Source organism: Protopterus annectens, chromosome 8.part1 (genome assembly GCF_019279795.1).
Source record: "Protopterus annectens isolate FY-2018-M chromosome 8.part1, PAN1.0, whole genome shotgun sequence".
NCBI classification, from domain to species: domain Eukaryota; kingdom Metazoa; phylum Chordata; order Ceratodontiformes; family Protopteridae; genus Protopterus; species Protopterus annectens.
The window spans coordinates 133053023-133072489 of record NC_056742.1 but is presented as its reverse complement, the minus strand read 5'-3'; the positions used below and the strand labels follow the sequence as shown (position 1 = coordinate 133072489).

Here is a 19467-nt window from a genome sequence, read left to right as displayed (position 1 = left end):
CTCAGAAGGGGAGTGTAAACTCCAAATTAGTTTTGTATCACATTGTGTCAGAGACAGGAATAATGACAAAAGTCCTCTTCCTGGCCAGCATGTTTTGCCAACGATACAATGAAAAGTAAAAGGAATCTGCCTGGTGATACATATCCCACATGTGTATCTCATTACCTACTGATTTCCATTCTTAGAACATCCCACTGACTTGGTAGACAGTCACACATTTTTGGAGGGGCAGACCAAAAATATGTGGTAAAAAGGTAAACATTGTGCAAAAAGCTGGACAGTTGACAGATCTATAACAGGTGCAATGGTAGCAAGACACAAGTGGGAATTATATACAGTAGGAAGACTTATCCACACCCCCACCAGGGGCAGCAATATCCTAGACCTGGTTATTACCAACATGGGCAACCAGTGCTCCACACCAGAGGTCAATTCCTCGTTGGTCAGATCCAACCACAAGCTAATCACCCTAGACATCCACATCCCTTCCCCACCCCCATTAGGGAAACCACAGTAAAAAAATTCTCCAAAGCCAACTTCACACTTCTTAAGACAGAAGTGGAAAACTTCACGACACCCATGCTGACAGACAATAGAGGTATGACTGCTGAATCCTACACAAATGCACTTTATAAGCACTGACACGAGTGCATGGATCGTGCAATCCCTAACAGAACCAAGATGCTATCCCCCCAAAAAAGGAAGCCAATCTGGTGGTCCCCTGCCATAAACAAACTCTACAACAGAAGAAAGAAACTGTTGCAAAAAAGAGTATCCCATGATTGGAGAAACTACCTGATCAGCCTCAGTAAGAAGCTGAGATCCCTAATCCTCCAAAGCTAGTTACAAAAACAAAATCGCCACTGACTCTAAAGACAACCACAAAGCATTCTACAGCTATGTTAAGAATCTCAATGGCAACACTCAGATCTGCTCTGAGTTACAGCACAATGGCACTAAATATACAGAACCAACTGATATTGCCAACATCCTGGCAGATAGGTTCAGTGCTAACTTTACCCCTCTGTCATCCCCTCAAGGGCCCATCTCTATACCAGAAGAATGCAAAGTTCCTGTAATCATGGCTGCACACGTAAAAAACACACTATCCAAAGCCAAGAACACAGCATCCATGGGACCTGACAACATCCCAGGCTGTGTTCTACATGAAATACAGAACAAACTGGCACCCCACCTAAGTACCATGTTCAATCATAGCCTCACCTCAGGCTGTGTGCCCACTGAATGGCACACAGCGACAGCTATCCCACTCCAAAAAGGGGGAGCCACCACAGACCCTGGAAACTACCGCCCCATTAGCCTAATGAGCCTGGTCTGCAAGGCTATGGAACATATCATCATGGAACTTATAAACAATGACATTGGTAATCTCCAAACTCAAGATCCCACCCAGTTTGGGTTTGTAAAAGGCAGATCATGTCTCCTAAACCTAATAGACTTCTTTGAAGCAGTCACCAAAGCCGTAGATGAGGGTAAGGTGGTTCACATAGCCTATCTAGATCTCGCCAAGGATTTTGACACCATCCCCCACTCTGGAATTATAGATAAACTCAATAAACTAGGTATAAATCCCTATGTCACAAGATGGGTTGCCAACTGGCTCACTGACAGAACCCACACTGTGAAAGTAGCAGACTCCAAATCCAACTTCAGACCAGTGACAAGTGGAGTACGACAGGGTTCAGTCCTGGGTCCTCTCCTGTTTGGTATCTACTTCTCTGAACTACAGGCTAACACAGAAGGTCTTTGGCTAATGAAGTTCATAGATGACTGCAAACTAGGAGCCATAATCAAAACTCCAAAAGATGTGGACATCCTACAAAAGGGCCTCACTGAGACAGATGCCTGGTGTCAAAGCCATGGCCTCAAGCTCAATGCCAAAATGTGCATTGTCATCCCTTTTGGTAAAAACTTTGTACCCATGAACTATCACATAGGCAGTAGTCTACTTAACACCCAAAATGTGAGAAGAGACCTTGGGACACAGGTGAACAGTAGTCTCTCCTTTGATAATCACATCGCCACAGTAATCAGGAAATACTTCTACGTGGCACACCTCATCACAAAAGGTTTCTCATACAGGAAAAAAGAGGTCATTGTTCCCCTCTACTCATCACTCATTAGACCTATTATCGAGTACAATACCCCTTTTGGTATGTACCTCATAAGACATCTACAACAACTGGAAAGGCCACAGAAATACCTCACAAAGAGGATTACGGGCCTCAAACAGATGCCCTATGCAGACTGTCTCAAAAAACTGCAGCTTTACTCCATCACATATCGCCTACTCAGAGGCAATCTTTGACTAACACACAAAGCTATGTCAAACCCAGAGCTTTTAGACATGCTTCACTTAAAGAAATCCCAATCCCTACGAGCTACAGGCTCTAGGGACCTAAACCTTGTCACCACAATAAACAGAACATGCTGGAGGGATAGATTTCTGTCCCAGAGACTTCCCATACTCTGGAACAAACTACCTATCTATATCAAAGCTCCTCATTAGCACTCTTCAAGAAAAAATCTTGATGATTGGATGGGAGATTGGAAATTCATGCCGGGGATCACTTCTCTGGCTCTGCTCGACAGTGGCACAGGAAAATAATTTTCTTGGGTGGGAAAGCCAGGGTACCTTTTGGCTAGGCTTATATGGGCCCTAGGGCCAATAGCCTAGTACCTACCTATGAACCTATGAACCTATAAGAGAAGAAGTAGCAGTAACATCCAAGAGCCCATTTAATTTCTGACTACAGAAATAGCACTTTTGGAACATGTCACAATCTGCAAACAGATATCACCAATTCTACCTTTTTCACATTAACCTTTCTGCCATAAGTGAAGGGAAGCTTTGGGAATTACATAACAATTACAGACACTCCTGTCAGGTTTGACTCCCAAGAAATGTGCCAAAAACCTACAAGAACATGAGGACAACAGCCTAAAAATGTGGGTTTATGTTTTTAAAGGGTTATACACCTTTAGTTTTACACAATAACTTGAAATAATATAGTCGACACGTGAACGGCATATGACTGTTTAGTACTTGCGTATTATTGGTTAGAAATGTGGTGTATAAGTACCCATTTTTCTTTACTTATTCTGTGTAACTCTTGTTAAAATCAGTGAATGTTGCAGCATATGCATTTTCTGTTTTTCTTAGTCTAAGGTACTCTGCATAGCATATATGATCTACTGGTAACATATATCTCTGCTTATGATAAGAAAGTATGAAAGAAGGACTTGGATTCAATTCTTTTATATGATACTAAACAAGATAATCACACAGATTAAAGCTTCCATGATACCCTTTGAAACAGACAGCTAGATGCAATGAGTCATTCTTAATACACAAAATAAAAAGAATAGGTGCCCATCTCAGCATCTGCCACATCTGTTTTTTTTTTTATGTCCCTTGGGTTATCTTTCTCTTTGTCTGCTATCAGCTATCTTACTGTTGGTCTTAAGTCTTTTATCCCTCACTACAAGGGAGTTCCAGTACAAAGATGAGAGAACTGACCATAGAGGCTGGCTTCCAGGTATTATAGGAGGTGTGTTGTCCTCACTCACATTTAAAGATATTTGCACTGACTGCATTTCTAATTAAGGCTATAACTTCACCCCTTGGTGGCTCACATGGGCAGCTGCATCACTGCAGAGGTCTACTACACCTTCCTCCTTCATGTGAGTGCTCCAACTGACTTGCTAATGAAAGCTACTGTCACTGGCTAGGTAAGCCAAGCCAATATGCTGGTATTAACTGTAACTTTCTCAGGTACAAGCCTCCCCTTGTGTGCGATGAGACAGCTAGTGGACTAACTGTCCCTCTTCTCAAAGGCCACTTGATCCTATCCTCCTGTGCATACCTCTTTCCACTCTTGAGCTGCTATTTTAACTAGGACTACCTCGGGGGGGGGGGGGCATTGTTAGGGTTTCGTCCTTGTATGCTGGAGAGCCAGGCCATCACATTGTAATCATAGCATATTCAATAGTCATATAATGGAGCTGACCTTTGTCTTCAGCAACTTCATGACTTCAAACAAAGGTTTATTTAATTCATCCCTTATATCACGTTTGCATTCCATGTGGTTGAAGAACTGCATGGAGGTGTGGGGTGTGGTTGACATACAGCCCACAGTGTCACCCAATAAGCATGCACAGAATGCAAAAAAATGGATATGCAATCAATGAAAATATTCAACATAAGAAACTACAATATAAAATAATATTTTTACAGGAGGCCCCCCCCCCCCAATTGTAGATACTATCTCCATGGCTACACAACCACTGGAGAAAAGAAAAAAAAGCCCACCATAGACCGTGAATTGGTGCTTATGCACAAACACAAACATCTATCATATTGGCAGAGGGGCAGGTGACATACCAGGCACATTGCTATCCACACAATATCATTTTGACTCACTTCCCAGCAAATCATATCTTCACTAATGTTACCATCACATACTACCCACACTTCTACACTTTTCTATCATTTGTGATTCAGTCAAATGGCTTTTCATTCAAATGGGCTTTCGGTCAATTGCTTTACAGTCAAATTCTTTCAAACATTTGATTTCCAGTCAAGTGCAGTTCAATCAGATGATAGTAAACCACGTTACACATAGTGCAATAAATGGCTTCTTGTTGGGTGTACACAGGTTGGTAACTAAAGTTGGGAGAATTTGCTACAGGCTTACAGTACTTTTTATTTACAGTATAACCAAATGACCAATGGTTTAGTGTCTTAAGTATCATTGGTATTACAAGATATCTTTGGTTACAGTCAAGTATGCTGATCTGTGTAGCATAATTAGCTTGCATATAATATAGGCATGTGCATTTGTACTCAGCAGTCAGGTAATGCATCATTTATTTACTGTAATACGTTTGGTGTACGTCTATTTATATATATATATATATATATATATATATATATATATATATATATATATATATATATTGTGTGTTAGTGAACGCCATGCTGCAGATGGTAATTTAGAAAATGCTTTTTCTCCTACATCTTATGGAATGAAGATCTCAGCAATGTTATTGCATCTTCTGAGTTTGACCTCAGAATATAGTTGCTTTCCCTGTTATGTAGCATAGAGGGTAGTGGTAGATAATATAACCAGTACAACAATTTGAAAGTTAACCCGTTCAGAAGTCAGATTGCCTTAATGGTAACTGCTTGCAGGTTAGCTATCTTCAACATGTTTCAGTAGTGTTGCCTGGGTTCACCTAAGGTCATCAACCAATACATCTTATTAGCTGTTCATTGGAGATTATAGGAGTTTTCTGCTGAGTTCAATGCAAACAAATACAGGCATTATTATATCTTTGGCATAATCCTTTGCAATACTAAGGTTTTCCTTGCTTCCTTAGTGACAAGGCTGGAATACCTCTAAGATAATTTTAGTTGAGTCAAGGCAGTATCAGTGTACCTGTTAAAATATGTTCAGATTTCAGTAGATAATTATACCTAGGTATATTTGTTTGATGACTGCTGGCAGTGTCATTCCTAGTATGTCTGTCATGGTCAAATGGAGTTTATTTTCAAGTTTTTGTGAGGTTACAAATATCAATGCATTTTTTGCGCTATTAGTAACTAATTCTGTACTGTGTATCTAGGTCCAGATATTGATGAACTTCAGTTACATTTTTTCCTAGAACTTAAATACACAGTTGTTCAAAATGATTGCGTCTTTCACATAAAATATGAAGTTTAAACCACGTATCTCAAATGGGAGGCTGTTGATGTACTGAAAAAAATAGGGGTCTAATATAGAGTCCTGTGGTACACTAGAATAAAATGTGTAACTATCAGTCATGTTGTGTTTCTGTTTGACTGTAATTGTTTGGTTTTGCATATATTTATTTATTTAACATTTGTTTACCGGGAAAGTCCGACTGAACACAGGTCCTTTTTCAGTGGAGGCCCAGGGAGAAAAGCTCCATGAGTAACAGTAAATTTTCATGCACACATTACAATAAGCAATAAAGTATAAAGTAAAAAAATGCAGTATGCATAAGAACATACACATTTGTTACATTATGACAACAAAACCTAGGCTTTGTACTTAGCTAGTACTATTTGTAAAGTATGACTTATGTCATGATAGACAAGCCTGTAGGAATAAAATATTAAACACAGGGGAAGAAGTTGGATATGGTTGTGGTATACTGTGATGTATCAGAGCATTCACAAGGGGTTAGGAACATAGCCACTTAATTTTTAGATAAGCTTTAAGTGATGGCTTAAAGTGGGTAGTGGATGAGATTGAGAGAATGGATTTAGGAAGGGAGTTCCATATACAAGATATATAGTTGGAAAACAAAGATTCTCCTGCAGTGTTGCTGGCCTTGGAGATGGTGAGTAAGTTCTTATTGTTAGAGCGAAGTGGTCTGCTGGAACTGTAAGGAAGGATAAGATTTTTTAGTGCAGGAGTTCTAGTTGCTTGTGTTACACTTTTGTGAGTTACAGAGAGTGGATTGTAAAGAATAATGTTGGGAAGCTCAAACGAGTCTAGTATCCTTAAAGCTTTACAATGATGTGTTCTATATGGGCAGTCAGATGCAAACTTAGCACTTTTATTATAACATGCTTCTAGCTTAGATAAGTCAGTTTTCCTAAGATTAGTTAAAATTGGAGAGGCATACAGTAGACTGGAGAGCAGATGCATTTGTGCTAATGTAATTTTAGCCATTGTGGTCAGGAACCTTTTGTGCCCATATAGACGTCCAAGTTTCTTATGGACTTTTTTATAGTTAAGGAGACATGCAAGTCAAATTTTAGGGTATTGTCTATTTCCACTCCAAGAAGCTTTGTATGGATTGTTGGGGAGATCACAGTATTGTCTTTGGCTATTATGTTAAATGTTGGGCATGAGATATATGTCATGTTAGGCTAGAAGAGTAATAATTTAGTTTTGTTTGGGTTCCAGATTAGATGGGCATTGGCTAACCATGTTTCAACAGAAGTGAAAGATTCCTGTGTTTGAGATTGAAGAGTTGATAGAGAAGTGGCAGCCCAGGTAAGTGTTGAATTATCCGCATACTGTATTATAGAACCATGTGGAGTAGCTGTGTGTAGATTATTAGTAAAAAGGGAGAAAAGGAGAGGGCCAGAGATAGATCCTTGGGGGACACCAATGGATAAAGGAAGGCATGGAGTTAGGTCACCCTGCCACAGAACAGATTGTTGACATCCAGATAAATAGTTATGAAACCATGTTGTGGCAGATGGTGAGAAGGATAAGTTCAGTTAGTATGTCTATTAGTTTGGAATGGAAGATCATATCAAAAGCTTTTGATAGGTCTAGAAAGATGGCAGGTACAAAGTTGTTGTTATTCCTGTGATGTTTTATGGTATTAGTAAAGGATAAGAGAGCTGTAGTGGTACTATGTGATGGGCGAAACCCATGCTGAGTGTTTGCAAGGACAATATAAAGGCCATGCCACTGATTACAAATTTAGATAACATTTTTTAGTAAAAGTGGGTATCTAACATATTCTAAAGCTGTTTTTAAGTCTGTGAAGATGAGTCATGTTACTTTTGCTTTTCCATGGTTTCATATGTAGCTGCTTAGTGTCTGTATTGCTTTTTGTGCATTGAATTTGTACCCTAAAGCCATGTTTGTTGGAGAGGAGGTCATATTTAGAAATACAGCCCACACTGTAAGTGATTATATGGCAGATTGTTCATAATCTTTGTCAATATACAAAACAGTGTGAGAACTCCCTAGCTTGATGCAGTCTTTGGGTTTTTCATTATGTGTACAAGTATGATTCTCACATTTCTCATGCCTGTAGTAAGAGTCAGAGATAGAACAAAGAGATTTATAGGCACAATTTTATGATTTTTATAGAAATTCTGGGTACAGTGTCAAGTGTTTTAACAGACCTACTTGTGTCTATACCTGAAATGCATTTAGTACCTGTTTTGGGTTAATATTCCTGAAGTGCAGATATGGATTGCTACAGATGTTGGCTATGGGCGTAGAAGTATTGTTGATGTTGTTGTGAGTGCTACTCATTTTTGAGCTGTGGAGAAACCATTTTGTATGCTGTTGAAGAATTCTTTAGTGAGGCACCTATTTTCATTGGTGGTAGACTTAAAGTCACTTGTAACTCCACACATTACATACCACCACTGCCAATGGAAAATAGAACCACAAGTAGCCAGTATCCATATAAAGTGATTTGGATACTGGCTGCTTACGGTTCGATTTAAAATCACTTGTAGTTCATTGCAGACAGTCCCAGAACATTTTGGGATTGCTGAGGCAGGTTTGCCTGATTTTGAAGTACGTTAATTGGGCTGAACTGGTAGCTATGTGTGCCTGATGTCTTAGCTGAAAATAGTCTTGTTTTTCTTGCTATTATTTAAGTCTGATTTCTATATCTTCCAGGCTGTCTTTTCTTGTTTAAGGAGAACTTTATTTCTGGTGTTAGCCATGGCTAGGAGATACCTCTCAGTCTTAAATGTTTTATGAGTAGAAGTCTCTTTTGAATTGGTTCAAGGATGCTAAGGTGATGAGATCAGTGATTGGGTTTGTATCATTGAATATATTAGTCCAGTTCACTATGTCCATTTCAGTGGATCTATGTTAGAATGCCGAGTGTTCATAACATTGATGTTCATAACATCAGTTTGAAAGTATTGAAACAGCATAACATCCAAGGGCCAGAACATTGAATCTTACAATATCGTATAGTATTATTGTGCATTTGTGTGAGATTGAAATGCAGCTGGCATTGATTGAGGTTTTGCCTATTCTCATATGTAGTATAATCTAGGAGTTGGCATATATACGAGTGACTACTCTACTATTGCCCACAACCTGTAAAACATACGAGCGTATGGCATATATACGAGCGACTACTCTACTATTGCCCACAACCTGTAAAACAAAACAGGTCTTCCCCTGCACAGCGTGAGGCAGAAAAGAACTTCGCCCTTTTCGAGCGACTACTCTACTATTGCCCACAACCTGTAAAACAAAACAGGTCTTCCCCTGCACAGCGTGAGGCAGAAAAGAACTTCGCCCTTTCGAGCGACTACCCTACTATTGCCCACAACCTGTAAAACAAAACAGGTCTTCCCCTGCACAGCGTGAGGCAGAAAAGAACTTAGCCCTTTTCGAGCGACTACTCTACTATTGCCCACAACCTGTAAAACAAAACAGGTCTTCCCCTGCACAGCGTGAGGCAGAAAAGAACTTCGCCCTTTTCGAGCGACTACTCTACTATTGCCCACAACCTGTAAAACAAAACGGGTCTTCCCCTGCACAGCGTGAGGCAGAAAAGAACTTCGCCGTTTTCGAGCGACTACTCTACTATTGCCCACAACCTGTAAAAGAAAACAGGTCATTATCTGGTCATTTTAGTATAGACTTTAAAGTACAGTATTATTTAAGGGTCCTCAGCACTAGCACGAATCTCCCTAGGCTTACCCAAACAAAAAATCCAAGCTTGTTTGCATATACTCCACTTAAACTACAGAACACACTCTAAAACTAAGGCAAACAACTATAAAATTTTAAAAACAAGCTCCCAAAGCATAGGAATTGAACCTGATGTTTGTTTAGACGAGATTACTCACCTGCAAGTTAATTATTCAGGAGTTACATCTTGAAACCTGGACTCTAGTGGCTTAGTGTAAACCCCCACCCCCATTCTATCCCTGTTACAAAGGTTTGAAATAACCCTTGTCTGGTGCCTTTAATTTCAAATCCCTAGTGCTGTAGGACCTTGTTACCGGCCTTTACCTCCTGAGGTATGTATTAAGTTGTTATTCATTGTTCCTAATAGACTGTTAAATGTATTTAAGTTGACTTGTGTGATTTAATAGTAACTGATGTAACTCTTTTTTTGCTACATAGTTACATAATGCACTATTGAACGGCATGGATATTGTAGCTACTTGTTTCTTTAAAGCTAAGTTGTGTCTCTAAAGATAAATTTGTTTGGTAACCAGACTTTAGTATGACAAGCTCTTTGCAGGGCTGTTCATTAGAGTGAAAATTGAGAGCCTTCTGTATATTTTTTGAGATGCAGGATATTCAACATTCAACATTCTTTAACTCTCATTCATAAGGCCCTGTTGCAGTAAAATGCTAATGTGTTATAATGATTTATGCTATATGTAAAGATATGTAAAGATTTTACTAACATAGTTTAGGGTTTCCTCGGGTAGTCTAATGTTGTTTAAGCTACACAGCTTCTTCTGACTGCCTCTGAAATCAAGCTCTCTCTCTATCCCTTCCAGGTCTTCCCCTGCACAGCGTGAGGCAGAAAAGAACTTTGCCCTTTTCGAGCGACTACTCTACTATTGCCCACAACCTGTAAAACAAAACAGGTCATTATCTGGTCATTTTAGTATAGACTTTAAAGTACAGTATTATTTAAGGGTCCTCAGCACTAGCACGAATCTCCCTAGGCTTACCCAAACAAAAAATCCAAGCTTGTTTGCATATACTCCACTTAAACTACAGAACACACCCTAAAACTAAGGCAAACAGCTATAAAATTTTAAAAACAAGCTCCCAAAGCATAGGAATTGAACCTGATGTTTGTTTAGACGAGATTACTCACCTGCAAGTTAATTATTCAGGAGTTACATCTTGAAACCTGGGCTCTAGTGGCTTAGTGTAAACCCCGCTCCGCGAGCACTCGCTTCGCTCGTGCTCGCTCCGCTCTCCGCCCTGCCCCCTATTCCCACCCGCCCCAGTACTCTTACTTTTATAACCTCAAACCACTCCCCCTACTGTCCACTAACTTCCTGTACCTCACTACCGCCCTCGAAGATCAAACGGAATATGACACCACCCAGGAAGCTTATCATACTAACTCTTTTTCCCCTCCTACTAGTCCCTTACCTAGCTACCCTATATGAAACCTGGTCTTACATAGGCTTCCACCACCCAGGCTACCAAACCAACCCCTTCCCTATAATTAACAACAGAGGCCATGACTCAACTCCCTACTCACCCTCCTTGTTAGAACTCGAACGCTTTGTAATTATCAAACCTACCAATATTAGGCCAAATGATAAACATTACTACAAACTTCTACTCAAAGCCCTCAAATTCATTGCCACTCTGAATCACAGACTAGCCACAGATGGTGATATCCACCCCAACCCTGGCCCTTCCCCTCCACTCAATTCTAATTCCACCCTATCCTCCCCTCCACTTTTCAATCTAAACTCTAGACCCTTTAACTCTCTTCTGACCTGTCATCTAAACATCAGAAGTGTAAACAATAAGATTCACAACCTACATGCTCTTTTAGCTACTTGTTCCCCAGACCTGCTATGTCTCACAGAAACCTGGCTTAAACCAAGTACGAAAGACACACACATAATCCCACCAGGGTATGATATACTAAGAGCAGACCGAATAACTCGCAAAGGTGGCGGTGTAGCTATACTCTACAAAAATACATTACAAATCTCCCTTGCCTCTCCACAACCCCTCCTAACAAACAATGCCGAAATTCTACTTGTAAAACTTCAACCAAACAAACATAAAAGCATAAATATAGCATGTATTTACATCCCCTCAGGCAACAATAATAACAAAACCTTAGAGGACTTTCTCCACTGGTTAACTCAAACTCACCCCCAGGAATCCATAGTGTTAGGTGACTTCAACATCGATTGGAATTCCTTCTCATCTAGCTCCCCATCTAGCAGCATAAATCTACATGGCTTTTCTCAGCTCATATCCACTCCTACCAGACTAGGTAAACCCCAAAACAAAGACAGCATCCTGGACTGGATCCCTACTAATAAAGATCCTGACCAGTACTCAGCAGGTACTCACCCAGAGGACATGAGTGATCACTTACTCACCTATGTTATCAAATTCAAGAAAATCACCCCCTTCTTACAACCATAAAAAAATCAGGAACAATAATAAATTCAATGCCTCCATTTTTCAAACTGAACTTAAAGCCCACAACTGGACAATACTCAAGTCACTTCCTCTTGAAGAGGCAGTTATCTACTTCAACACCACCTTCCTCAAGATTCTAGATTCCCATGCTCCAATACGGTCCATTAGAACTTAAACCAAAACCACACCATGGCTCTCTAAGGAAACAAAATCCAAAATCCTATCTAGAAACAAGATGTGGGTCACATGGCGTACCTCTAAAGACCCACACTCCCACCAAACCTTCCGGCAACTTAGAAATGAAACTAAAAGAATGATCTTAAATGATTAAAAAAACTTCTTCCTCCACCTCCAACACAAACACCTTAATAATCCACAAAAATTCTGGGCAGGCTTAAACAAGCTCCTACACCCAGGCCAGGCAACCACCCCCACTCCAACAACTTGCAAACAACAGTGCCCTGTAAACATTGCTAACATATTCAATAGTTTCTTCACAGAAACTATACAATCCCTGGCCACACAATTCAAACAAACAACCAGCCCACTCCACTACCCATGCCAGCAGAATACTACAACTACATCAGATCATCTATTTACCTTCGATCCAGTACCCATATCCTCTATAACATCTCTTCTTAAAAAACTAAAACCCTCTAAGCTAGCAGCTGACCTTCTCCCAGCTGAGTTTCTGCAAAAAGCAGCTGAGGCCATTTCCTATCCCGTCTCCATAATCATAAACCGTACCTTGTCAGAAGCCTTCATCCCTCCATATGGAAAATGTCCCACATTATTCCTCTCCATAAAGGTGGTAGCTCACTAGAGCTAACCAACTACAGACCTATAGCTATACTCTCACCCCTGGCCATAATTATGGAAAAGTGTGTCCACAAACAACTGATGGAACATCTCACCAAAAATAAAATTCTAGCCAACTCCCAACATGGCTTCAGGCCAAATCACAGTACCACATCAGCCCTACTATCCTTTTCTAATACCATCAATAACTTCAGAAACAATAATAAACTATCATCTGCTCTTTTCTTAGACCTCTCCAAGGCCTTTGATATGGTGAACCACATTCAACTCCTCCATACATTAAAAAAACTATCACTCAGCAATTCCACGCTGAAATGGTTCCAATCCTACCTGTCCAATAGGCAACAGGCTGTTCTATGGCAGGACAAATTATCCACATGTCTACCTGTTACACTTGGAGTTCCCCAAGGATCTATTCTTGGCCCTCTTCTCTTCACCATCTTTGTTAATGACCTGTCCACAATCACCCCCCATGCCACATGCATTCAATATGCAGATGATTCGACTATCATCAGCACTGCCTCCAACCTGGCAGAACTCACTGCTTCAACCCAAGACACCTTCAACCTAATAGAAAAATGGTTCTCAAGTCGTCAACTAGTTCTTAACCCTAACAAAACAAAACTACTTACTTTCTCACCCACTAACAAGACTCTTCCCCCCATCTTCTCTATTACATCCTCCAATGGAATCACTATATCACCAGAAGCTCACACAAAGCTATTAGGTGTTACCATTGATAACTCCCTTAAATTTGACACCCATTTCAATCTAACCATCAAAACCGTCAATAAAAAGCTTGGCTCTCTCTATAAAGTAAAACACTTTCTCACTCCTCACGCTAAAATTACAATTGCCAGCACACACCTACTATCAACTCTTTTCTATGCCTCCCTTTTTACAAACCTAAACAAGACAACCCTTAACAAACTTGCTTCTTGTTACAATCACATAGCTAGATTTGCCACAAATTCCACCTTTAGAACGCACCACTGCACTAACTTGAAGCAACTAGGGTGGTTAGAGTTTTCCAGCCAACTCCATTTCAACCTACTCAAAATGGCTCACCAGATACTGTATCACCCAGAGAAAACACCAGCTCTGGAAAACATCATTCACCCCTATATTAACCTGCAATCTTTACGCTCCTCCAATAAGATCTTAGCTCAAACTACCAAAGCCAATAATTCTGCTGGGGATTCTCTATTCTCAAACTTTGTAGGTAAAATGTGGAACTCCCTACCGACAATGCTCACCTCAGAACCTTCACTCCTACAATTCAAAAAAAAAGCTTAAACCCCATCTCAATACTCTCTGGCAATGTCCCTGTTCCAAACCTGATTAACCACTATCATTTACCCTTCTCTTACCTCACTATCCTTAACCGCTTTTTAACAAGCCGCCTCGCCTTTGTAACTGACCTATGTTTTTTTTTATATGCTGCTGTTATTTTTTTCCCAAGATGTGATGTATCTTTATATTGTATTTAGAACTCAACTATCTTCCTTTTTTGCATTAACAATGTTCATATGTCTGTTATGTACCTGGAGCTTTTCTCCCCGGGCCTCCGCTGAAAATGGACATGTATCCAGTTGGACTCTCCCAGTTAACAAATGTAAAATTAAAAAAAAAAAATAATAAATAAATATAAAGTGGCAGGGGATGAAGGGCAAAAACATGTATTGCTGATGCTGGAAGATTCAATGTTCTGGCACTTCGATATTTGTTGTTTTGATGTTTTCAGATCAGTGTTATGAATGGTATGTTATTGGACATTCAAAGTTCTAACATAGATCAAATTTCATCTTCAAGCATTTGTTGTGTTGAATCTGGCATGGTTCTTGTATATGTCAGGACTGGCTCTGGGTTAGGTGTTTTGAATGACCATAATGATATGATTGAGCTGTCTTCAGTTAGAGAATTTGGTAGTATTATTTATGCTTGCATTTTTCAGGGACGTTTTATGACAACATCTAACAAAGAGGTGGTGAAGATAAGGGAATAATGTGTTGTACTTTCAGGTGTATCTTATGAGGACCAAACCCATTTATTTAGGTCCAAGCCTCTGCAATGAGTCTTGTGTCACCGGCAGACTTTTTAAGAAAGAGGTGTAAACAAACGGTCATGCAAACTTAGTGAGACAGGAGAGCGATTTATAATAATGCAATGTATAATCTTGGCCTATGCTCAAAAATCAGTTGTACAACTAACCAGTTGGCTTAGAGTCCTTTGCAAATGTGCCAGAGTCCAGTAGTGTTGCTTGTATGCCACAGTTATTTTTTTATGAGAAGGAGTACTCCTCCGATTGTTGTTGTTCTCGGTCAGTTGTTGAGGAAAGAGTTGTAGTTGCTTGTTATGTATGTCGATGTCAGATGATGGTCTTTTAACCATTAGTCAGTGATAGATAATATTGTGGCATTATTGCTGAACTTAACATGATTGTAGCAGAGTCCATTTGTTGTTATATTCAGATTAAGTAGTGCTATTGTTGTGTGATGCATTTTAGGGTGTGGGTTAGTATTAGCAGTTGCTGGATGTACTAGCGGTGGCCCTGGGTTAATCTCAACATTACCTGACTTTAAAAGTGTAAATAGGTTGAGGAAGACTAGAGGTAGAAGGTTGTTTGGAAGAAGAAGGGCTACTGTTTGGAGCAGAGGTGTTTTACCCGCCATTCAGGCATGTATGCCATGTTGTGGTGGTTGTTGGATATGGAATGTTTTTAAAGTGAGGCATTGCTTATTTTGTGACTGAAGTTTAGATGTGGGGTAAATGTAGAATAACTGATAAGGAAGACTGCAGTGATAATAGCTGGAATTATTAAATGGCAGAATTTCATTTTGTATGTACTGCAGGGTATGTTTATAATATTATGGATGGTTTGAACATTTGGTTGCATGGAGTTGTAAAATCAGACAAGATTGTTTTAAGAGGGTATGATAATTGTAGTAAAGTGCTTGGGGAGCCAGGAAATACAAGTGAAATAATGGGTAGGTGAAGCGAAGTAGGAAACATCCAGCATGAGTCAGTCAGTTTGCACATGTGCAGTACCACTGAACCAGGAAGAGCACAGTGTAAGTTAAGAAAGCAGCAGTTACTAAAATATTGCGTCAAGTAATTTAAGCAGGAAGCATTAAGTAATTTAATGACTGCTTGTCACCATACCATGCAGCCTGGCATTTCCTGATTACCCCAGAGTGGACTGCCATAGCCATCAGCACTGGCTTAACAACTGTGAATGCTGTTCTCCCAGGCAGGTGCTCTGTACATTCAAATGCAATACACTTAGCATCATTGACTGCTGTGGGGTAAGGTGCACAGCAAGGTGTGCAATTACAGCTTACAGAGGCAAGTGAGACAAACATGCTCAGGGCTTTGTAGGTACATACACACTAGCCACAGGACTGGGAGACAGGAGTACTAAGAAGGGGAGTCGTCAACATGAAATAAGAACAGATGCTGAGCAGTGAAAACTGTTTTATTATCCCAGTGGAGCCATTATATCTTACATAAAGAAGCACTTGTTTACTAATAATACGTTACTAGTTTTATAGATTAACAGAAATATAGTTTATCCCATGCGTATACACACTAAAAGTGTCATCTAATTTTGCCACCCTTAAGCTGAGTTTATACTCTGATTTGTAAATTTGGACACATGGCTTTAAAAATTACAGCCTCTGTTTGTATACTGTGATATCCTGAAACAGGCCCTGTGCTTCTAAAATGTACATGCAAGAAAATGCCAGCTCAGTACAAATCTCTACAAAGAGCTGCTTCCCAAGAAAATATTTTCTTGCCCTTGCCAGTTTTATTAAAGTATTCACATTTTATTAAATTACAAAAATTCCTTCAAAGTTAAAACAGCTTGATTCATAATTTAATATAAATGTTTGTTTGCAGTACTTTCTTAACAAACATTTTTTCTAACATCCTGTGATTTTCCTAGTAACAATTCATCACCTTTGTGCTGTAAACTGACAAGGGGCAGTTTGTAAAGTAGCATCACTTCCTCATTTCACTGCCTTTCCAGGAAAACACTTGGTCAAATTACCTTCAAGCAGTGGAGTTGAGTCAAGCGATTCAACATTTTTTTCTGTTTTTTTTTTTTTTAATCAGACACTGTATACCAAAAAGCTGTAGTCTTAGAGTCCCCAACTTAATTGATGGTATTAGATTCCTACCTCGTCCTACCCCTTTTTATTTAGATTTTTTCAGTACCCACAAAAAATGTATACTTTGTTTTATCTTTTGATCACCCATTCCCATTCCTTTGACCATCAAGTCTCTTTTGCCTACTGGTCAATTTATTCCATATGACCATCAGTTTCTCAGGACTGTCTCTGGGAGAGGGAGGTGGTACCTGGAGATTGTGGCACCCCATTTGCTACTGCCATTCCCCTGGTGGCCATAAAATATAATAAACTGAACACTGTGCTGGCCACAGTACTTAATGTATGCCTTGTTTTTTCACAATAGTGATTTCTAGCAAGGCCACTTGAATGCTCATTGGTGAACTTATGCTTTCTAAGTCCCAGGATGCAGGAGCCCCCATGTGGCAGGATTCCTTCATTAGCTTTCATACAGGTTTGTCTAGCTGATCCTGGCCACTCACTTGCACCCCAAACCTTTTCTGTCAAAAATCCAAGCCACTAACTAAACCCTGTTCACCTGGACTACACCCAGTGCTCCATCCCACAACACTATCCCCAAACAAAGATTTGTATTCTTTAGGCACAAAAGTTTGGGTTGCTGAAAAAAGGAAAAAAAAAAGTTATGAGCTACTGTAGCCTGAAATTTGATAAAGATGAATGCAGAAAAAAAAGTAACAAAACTATAGCCTCCTTGAATTACTTTATGACACTCAGCTTTCCAGCAGGTAATAAATATAGATACATTTGTAGTATGAGCTGTACTTTGAAGCTTTGCATTAAGAAACTGTCAAAAAACTTGAGATAGTAGGGGTAGTGCTTGGAAACAATATGTTGCATAACAATGCTTTGTGCTCCCTGGGACAGCCCACAAATTAACTGACTTTGACACTTCCTTGTATGCAAATAGTCTTAGGAGCAACTGTCTTGAAACCTGCTCTCTTTGATTTAGCACTGCAGAAGCCAGTTACAACTCTACTATGCAGGATGAGAACAGGTAAGGAGCATAACTCAATGTTTCAACATAAGAACATAAGTTCTGTAGTAATGTTATCACTTCATTTTTATTTTAATTTGTGTGTCTCTTTGAATTTTTGGTAAATAGAGTCATTATGTCACAAATACAAAACTGTTCATTAAGTTTTTTTTTTGCTTTCACATGACATTCCATATGATGTTCTCCATAGTTCAGTACTGTAATCAGAAAGTTTTACCTTTTAAAATAAGAAGCTAAGATAAAATTCACAACAGATTTTAGATTTACTTAGTAGTATAAGGCAAACCCTTAAGTTTAGTAAGTGTAATTCCTAAATTTGTACTTTTCTGTTGCTATTACTGTCATTTAAAAAATATATATATATACTTTTTGTATGCAGTGAATGTCTTTGTATGCCTCTGTTTCACATTAGTTCTTCATGTTTTCAGATCATTCAATTAGTTTTTAGTTACTCTGTTTCTTATGTTATATACCACCATGCATGTATATTAATATAAAGACACACACACACACACACACACACACACACACACACACACACACACACACACACACACACACACACAGTCACACACCACAAACAGTGGCTTTATCAAAAGCACATGTGAAACCTATAATTTTCCCACCCCATTTCTGCATTTGACAAATATTTATTTATGTTACTTTGAGGAATTATTTCCTCACACATACTAGCATCTTCCACTCTCAGGCTTCATGTCATGTTCATGTTTTTATACTTTGCTGTTCCTCTCCTTTAAAAATAAACTCATGTAGCTCTCAATCATCCCTTTAAGGCACATTTTTAATTGTATGCCAGATAACAGGATAAAACTTTCCGAGAATAAATGCCTGGTTTTAGAGATGTGCTTCTAGGGTCCATGGTGACTAATTTCTTTGATACACCATACAAGTGGAAATTGTAATTCAAACTTGAAACTACACAATGCAGTATATTGCTAATATCATTAAGATATAGAGATTTTGTGACTTTTGTCTTTTTACAATTTTTGTTTTAATCGTGTATGTTTAACGACTTTTTCTGATTATGTTGATGCTGATACTGAAACATCTGTAAGCTAACTGTATTTCAAATGAAAATACTGCTGCAAATGTATTACATGTAATGTATTAGTTCCAGTGACTTAGGTTATGATTCTAAAGGATTTTATAAAGATCAGTTCTTGCAGGCGGTTAGGAAGTAGATAAAAACACAGACTATTACTAATGCTTCTAAGTAAACATACTAGGTTTAAAAAACCCTAGCTTCTCACATGAAGTATACATTTTAGTGTATACATTTTATCCCTTGCAGAGTGTTTGCTCTACTCTGTGTGAGACTGCACTTTTTTATTCTAAAATGGAACGATCACAGAGAATTCTGTGTAATGCATACTGAAATGTAATAATGTGACCACGATACTATATAATGTACTATAAGGATTCATATATCATTGATGCTTGTGAACAGCACTGCCTCGTTTACTGTCATTTCTGTTGCTTTCTGTTTTGCTTGCTTTTTAATGACTATGCATTGCAATGTTGTTGCTGTTCCTTATAAGGATTCAATATACATGATGCTTGTTGA

General features: G+C 39.1%; 1 protein-coding gene across 6 annotated transcripts in view; it reads left to right on the top strand.

The window, feature by feature from the left end:
- LOC122810242 (carbohydrate sulfotransferase 5-like) overlaps positions 1 to 19467 on the top strand; it is a 439379-nt gene that overhangs the window by 231524 nt on the left and 188388 nt on the right. The window contains exon 5 of one of the 6 annotated variants that reach the window (XM_044081765.1): positions 17838 to 17882. The exons of the other annotated variants lie outside the window; for them this stretch is intronic. The gene's annotated coding sequence lies outside the window, so the exon portion shown is untranslated. The remainder of the gene's footprint in view (positions 1 to 17837; positions 17883 to 19467) is intronic. 6 annotated transcript variants of the gene reach the window in all.